A 7,183-nucleotide genomic window follows, 5' to 3' on the forward strand; every position below is an offset into this window, starting at 1 on the left:
CGACCTCAGATCAGACGTGGCGACCCACTGAATGTACGCATATTAGTCAGTGGAGGAAAAGAAACTAACCAGGATTCCCTCAGTAGTGGCGAGTAAACAGGGAGGAGCCCAGTGCCGAATCACCACCGCGAGCGTGGAGCGGGACATGTGGCGTACGGAAGACCCACTCCCCGGCATCGCTCATGGGGGGGGAGGGGCAAGTCCTTCTGATTGAGGCCCAGCCTGTGGACGGTCTGAGGCCGATAGCAGCCCCGGTGCCTGGGCCCGGGTCTTCCCGGAGTCGGGTTGCTTGGGAATGCAGCCCAAAGCGGGTGGTAAACTCCATCTAAGGCAGAGACCCAGAGTCAACAAGTACCGTAAGGGAAAGTTGAAAAGAACTTTGAAGAGAGAGTTCAAGAGGGCGTGAAACTGTTAAGAGGTAAACGGGTGGGGTCCACACAGTCCACCTGGAGGATTCAACCCGGCGGCGTGCATTCGGCCGTGCCAGCGTTCCTGGCGGATCTTTCCCGCTTTCGGTTCCTCCCGACCCCTTCGCTCGCGTAGTTCCTGCGTCCCGCCACCACCCTCATCCCCCCCCACCCCCGCTTCCCCTCTGGGGGAGTGTCGTTGGCGGGCGTGAGGTGTGGTGCGGGGGCGGGGTTGGCAGGGGACCACCCCCGGCCGGCGACTGGCCGCTACGGGGTGGACTTCCACCAAGGCAGTGCACCTGGATCGGCTCCGGGACGGTTGGGAAGGTGGCTGGGGGGGCGGCGTACCACATGTGTGGGCACCGAACCACCCCTCCCCGAGTGTTACAGCACCCTGGCAGCAGCGCTCGCCGAATTTCGGGGCCAAGAAATCCAGATATCCGTGTGGGGGGAGGGGGCCAGACCGCCCCTCCCATGGTGCCACCGCTCTCCCACCCCTCTTGGCTTTCCTACCTCTCGGGGGCAGGGGTCCGGGGGGAGTCTAACGCATGTGCTGTGTCGGAGTCTCGTCCGAAAGCCGCCGTGGCTCAATGAAGGTGAAGGGCCCCACCCGGGTCCCTGAGGTGGGATCCCAAGGCCTCTCCAGTCCGCGGAAGGCGCACCACCGGCCTGTCTTGCCTGCGGCGCAGGGGGGGTGTGGAGCACAAGCGTATGTGTTAGGACCCGAAAGATGGTGAACTATGCCTGGGCAGGGCGAAGCCAGAGGAATCTCTGGTGGAGGTCAGTAGCGGTCCTGACGTGCAAATCGGTCATCCGACCTGGGTAAAGGGGAGAAAGACTAATCTAACCATCTAGTAGCTGGTTCCCTCCAAAGTTTCCCTCAGGATAGCTGGCGCTCTCGCAGAAATTGAAATGCCTGCAGTTTTATCTGGTAAAGCGAATGATTAGATGTCTTGGGGCCGAAACGATCTCAACCTATTCTCAAACTTTAAATGGGTAAGAATCCCGGCTCCCTGGCGTGGAGCCGGGCGTGAAATGCGAGTGCCTAGTGGGCCACTTTTGGTAAGCAGAACTGCGCTGCGGGATGAACCGAACACCGGGTTAAGGCGCCTGATGCCAACGCTCACCAGACCCCAGAAAAGGTGTTGGTTGATATAGACAGCAGGACGGTGGCCATGGAAGTCGGAATCCGCTAAGGAGTGTGTAACAACTCACCTGCCGAATCAACTAGCCCTGAAAATGGATGGCGCTGGAGCGTCGGGCCCATACCCGGCAGTTGGAACATGACTGGAGTGGCCTCGGGCGCACATCTCCAGGCGGGCGTGGCGGGTGTCGCATGCCACCACCCCTCGGGTCTTGCCCCCGACGCTACTCCGCAAGTGGGAGGACTGCTGCGGTGAGCCTTGAAGCCTAGGGCGCTGGCCCGGGGGAGCCACCGCAGGTGCAGATCTTGGTGGTAATAGCAAATATTCAAACTAGAACTTTGAAGGCGGAAGTGGAGAAAGGTTCCATGTGAACAGCAGTTGAACATGGGTCAGTCGGTCCTGAGAGATGGGCGAGTTCCATTCTGAAGGGACGGGCGATGGCTTCCGTTGCCCTCGGCTGATCTAAAGGGAGTCGGGTTCAGATCCCCGAATCCTGAGTGGCGGAGATGGGCGCTGATCCCAGAGAAGCCTGCGGGAGCCCTGGGGAGAGTTCTCTTTTCTTTGTGAAGGGCAGGGCGCCCTAGAATGGGTTCACCCCGAGAGAGGGGCCCGGAAAGCATCGCGGTTCGGGCGGCGTCTGGTGAGCTCTCACAGGCCCTTGAATATCTGGGGGAGAGGGTGTAAATCTCGCGCCGGGCCGTACCCATATCTGCAGCAGGTCTCCAAGGTGAACAGCCTCTAGCATGTTGGATCAATGTAGGTAAGGGAAATCGGCAAGCCGGATTCGTAACTTCCGGATAAGGATTGGCTCTAAGGGCTGGGTCACTCAGGCTGGCGCAAGAAGCGGGGCTGGGCGCGCCGCGGCTGGACGAGGCGCCACCGCCCTCTCCCACGCCCGGGGAGACCCCCTTCCCTTTCCTGGCCGCCCGGACCCACCCTGACCTCTCCCCGAGAGACCCCCATTGTTTCTCCCCCTCGCCGGGTGTGGAGGCCGGCAGGTTCAGCCCCTCGCGGGCTGGAGCAGGAGGAACCCGTGGGTTCCCAGTCGGTTTGGGGGGGGGAGTCCCGGACACTGGGGGGGGGCAGCGTCGGCGACTCTGGACGCGAGCCGGCCCTTCCCATGGATCGCCCCAGCTGCAGCGGGCATCGCGCCTGTACCTTGGGAGACCGGCGGGTCACTGGCACAGGGGGTTGGGGAGGTTCTGGCGTGGGACCCCGGGGCCTCTCTCGTGGTTCCGGCGGCCCCGTGTGTCTTGCCCCCACGATCCTCCCCGCACCGGCGCTTCCCCTGCCGGGTCCGCTTCCCCGGGCCACGGTTTTTCCCCCGAGAGGCGCCTCACCTAGGCTGGCGCCTAGCAGTCTACTTAGAACTGGTGCGGGCCCAGGGAATCCGACTGTTTAATTAAAACAGAGCATCACAGAAGGCCCGCAGCGGTGTTGATGGGATGTGATTTCTACCCAGTGCTCTGATCGTGAAAGTTAAGAAATTCAATGATGCGTGGGTAAATGGCGGGAGTAACTATGACTTTCTTAAGGTAGCCAAATGCCTTGTCATCTAATTAGTGATGCGCATGAATGGATGAACGAGATTCCCACTGTCCCTACCTACTATCCAGAGAAACCACAGCCAAGGGAACGGGCTTGGCGGAATCAGCGGGGAAAGAAAACCCTGTTGAGCTTGACTCTAGTCTGGCACCGTGAAGAGACATGATAGGTGTGGGATAAGTGGGAGGCCCCTGGCTCCCCATTTCCGTTTTTGCACGAGGGGTTGGGGCAGGGGGTCCGCCGGCCTTGCGGGCCGCCGGTGAAATACCACTACTGTCATCGTTTTTTCACTGACCCGGTGAGGCGGGGGTGGGGGGAGATGAGCCTCGAGGGGCTCTCGCTTCTGACGCCAAGCGCCTGCCCGTCCGCGCTTGGGTGTCCTAAGGTGAGCTCAGGGAGGACAGAAACCTCCCATGGAGCAGAAGGGCAAAAGCTCACTTGATCTTGATTTTCAGTATGAATATAGACCGTGAAAGTGGGGCCTCACGATCCTTCTGACCTTTTGGGTTTTAAGCAGGAGGTGTCACAAAAGTTACCATAGGGATAACTGGCTTGTGGCGGCCAGGCGTTGATAGCGACGTCGCTTGTTGATCCTTCGATGTTGGCTCTTCCTATCATTGTGAAGCAGAATTCACCAAGCGTTGGATTGTTCACCCACTAATAGGGAACGTGAGCTGGGTTTAGACCGTAGTGAGACAGGTTAGTTTTACCCTACTGATGATGTGTTGTTGCCATGGTAATCCTACTCAGTAAGAGAGGAACCGCAGGTTCAGACATTTGGTGTATGTGCTTGGCTGAGGAGCCAATGGGGCGAAGCTACCATCTGTGGGATTATGACTGAACACCTCTAAGTCCCCCCATGGGTGTCGGGACCGGGGTCTGGTGTAGAGAGCCACTCATCCCAGGAAATGGGGTGCGGCCGGAAAAGGGGCCACCCTCTCATCCATCACGATGATCGCACGTTCCTGTGGAACCTGGTGCTAAACCATTCGTAGAAGACCTATTTCTGGGTCGGGGTTTCGTATTTAGCAGAGCAGCTCCCTCGCTGTGATCTATTGAAAGTCAGCCCTCAACACAAGGTTTTGTCTCTCGCGGGCCTCCCGATGCCCGCTCGCACTCGCACTCGCGTGCGCAAGGCGGTCGACCGCTGACCCCGGTACCGCCGACCGGCCGGGGTCTCCACCAGTCTCTCTTCCTTCTCACCTCCCCCTACTCCCTCCTCTCCAAGGTGGTTCGAGAGTCGGTCGTTGCAGCCCAGCCCGCTGCCGCCGCTGCCGCCCGCTCTCCTGGCCAAGCTGGGGGTGGGCAGCGAGTCGGTTGGCGGCGGCTGGCTGGTCCCCACGGTTGCCGGTGCGGCCGGTGGGGGTATCTTGGTCCCCACCAAAGGCCTCTCGGAGGGCGTGGAAGGGGGAGGTCACGGGAAAGGGGGGGTTGCAAAGGGCGATGTCGGTCTCGCCCTTTGCCGCCGGTGCCAGACAGGACCCCCGCGTCGTCCTCCCCTGTGCTCGCTTCCCCGTCCCTGCGGTTCGGGTCCCCTTCCGCGCCCGTCTCCGTGTCGCGTTCCTGGGACGCGCGCAGGGACAGTGGAGAGAAAGGGGGTTCCTTTGCCGCCCAGGCTTTTGAGGAAACGAGTCCATCTGGGTCGCGGCATTGGCGGGCTCTCTGGTAGGGGGAGTTGCGCTCTCTCATCCGAGCTTTCCTGTTCCTCACTTCCTTGACACTTCCGCACGCGCCGTGGCGCCGCTACGGGCGTCTCGGGGATGAGCGGGATAAGTTTCGGGAGGCAAGGCTGGAGAGAGTCTGGCGCCTACATATACATATATATGTATGTATGTCTGTGTCTCTGTCTCCCCATCCCCCTTTTTGCGGGTCCCCTTTTATTGAGCTGGTTTTTTGTTTGTTTGTTTGTTTGTTTGTTTTAAATTATATTGTGAGGTAGCCCAGTTGCCTTGTTTCACAGAGTATTATTGTTCAACAGAGTATTATATGTATGTGTGTGTATTATATATAATATGTATGTAGAAAACATATAATTTTAAAAACACATATACACACATTTTTCTTTTTCTTTAATTATCTTATTACAATTTATATGATTTCCTTAATTATCAGGTCGGCCAGTTGTCCTATAACAAATACCAGGTGTCACACCAGTATTCCTGTGTATATGTGTATAAAATTTAAAAAGACATAAGTTTGTATGTGGTCTGGACTCTTTAAATCAAATATGTGAGGTACTTGCTTGATGTTTCACTTTTCTAGGGCTCACAAAAGAGATCAAACAGCAGAGAGGATTCTCTCTCCTCTCCTCTCTCTCCTTTCCTCTCCTCTCCTCTTCTCTCTCCTCTCCTCTCTCTATCTCTCTATCCTCTCCTCTTTCTCCTCTCTCCTCTCTCTCCTTTCTCTCCTCTCCTCTTCTCCCTATCCTCTCTCTCTCATCTCCTCTTCTCTCTATCCTCTCTTTCTATCATCTATCTATCTATCTATCTCTATCTTTCTCTCCTCTCCTCCCTCTCCTCTCTCTCTCATCTCCTCTTCTCTCTATCCTCTCTTTCTATCATCTATCTATCTATCTATCTATCTATCTATCTATCTATCTCTTTCTCTCCTCTCCTCTTCTCCCTCTCCTGTCTCCTCTTCTCTCTTTCCTCTTCTCTCCTCTTCTCTCTGTCCCCCCTCTCGTCTCCTCTCTCTCTCTCTCTCTCTCTCTCTCTCTCTCTCTCTCTCTCTCTCTCCCTCTCCCTCTCCCTCTCCCTCTTCCTCTCCCTCTCCTCCCCCTCTCTCTCTCAGATAAGAAGTTTGACTGGTCCCTCACTCTGGCCTACCATTTTTGGGGGATCCATTTTGGGACACTGTCTCCCTGTCTGTTTTGCTATCTTTATTTTGTAGCCTTAGCTGTCTTATTTGTGTCTCCGTAAGCCTCCACTGATGGTTGCTGTGTGGGACACACACACACACACACACACACACACACACACACAGGCCCCACAGTGAGGAGTCGAGGGCAATCATGGAGGAGAAGGTGGTAGGCACTGCATTGGGAAACATTGTCTGAGAGATTTGCGGAAGATGCTAATGAACCAGTGGGTTTCAATGTCAAGCCTTGTTCCCTAAAACTTAGACATGTTCTAACAAAGCCTTTTTGCAATTTTATTTATTTATTTATTTTTCCTTCCTTCTACTTGTTTTCACTCTGTAGCCCAAGCTGCCTAGCTATCAGCCTTTTTGGAATGAATATGAACTTGCTTTGCTTCTGCTTCTGCTTCTGCTTCTGCTTCTGCTTCTGCTTCTGCTTCACTTCACCACGATTCCTTTAACAGAAGAACTTAACAGACAGATTTGTGGTTTTGCTTGCCTGCTTGCTTGCTTAACATGGTTTCCCTTTCTGTCCATGCAGGGTTCTCTGACTGCCCTTTGGAAACCCATTGAGAGGCCAGAACCAAAGCTCCCCCCCCCCCAGAAAGCTGCAAGATGACCGCATGACAGCTCATTTAGGAGGAATTCCTTTCCAAGGCATGGATCATCCCAGCATGGAAAGATTGCCCTCCTTCGCTCCCTCCCTCTCTCCCATTTTCCCTCTTCCATCATATACTCAATAAAATAAATAAATGAATAAAGCTTCCAGTTTATTTCTTCATTTACGCTGCCTAAATTCTCCCCCAATGCCTCCAACTGCCCCCATCCCCACCATCATAAAGTTCCAGGATAACCTAGGTCCTTGGAAATGCTAATGGCACTCCAACTGATAACACACCCTGATAAGAGACAGAGGAAGACTCTCTCTGATCCAGCCGGCCACGCCCTGCCAGCTCAGAGACGTTTCAGGCCAAGAATCTTGGCTTTATTTACATAACCTGGTATTTCTAATATTGTTTATTATGATTTACACACGAGTGAGTACACCATAGCTGCTGTCTTCAGACACACACCAGAAGAGTGAATCAGGTCCTGTGACAGAGCTGCTACGTGCTTATTGGGACCTCTGGAAGAAAGAGCAGTCAGTACCCTTAACTACTCAGCTAACTCTCCAACAGGGAAATGGAGCCTAGGCCTGTGTATTAGGAAATTACAACCATTAGGCATCTG

The 7,183-nt window shown here is 55.3% G+C and overlaps 1 pseudogene; it reads left to right on the forward strand.

Annotated features, from left to right (window-relative positions):
• On the forward strand, positions 1-4,183 carry LOC117696023 (28S ribosomal RNA; annotated as a pseudogene).
• Positions 4,184-7,183: the final 3,000 nt, after the last annotated feature.

The sequence above is a fragment of the Arvicanthis niloticus genome, assembly GCF_011762505.2.
Source record: "Arvicanthis niloticus isolate mArvNil1 chromosome Y unlocalized genomic scaffold, mArvNil1.pat.X SUPER_Y_unloc_2, whole genome shotgun sequence".
Lineage (NCBI taxonomy): Eukaryota > Metazoa > Chordata > Mammalia > Rodentia > Muridae > Arvicanthis > Arvicanthis niloticus.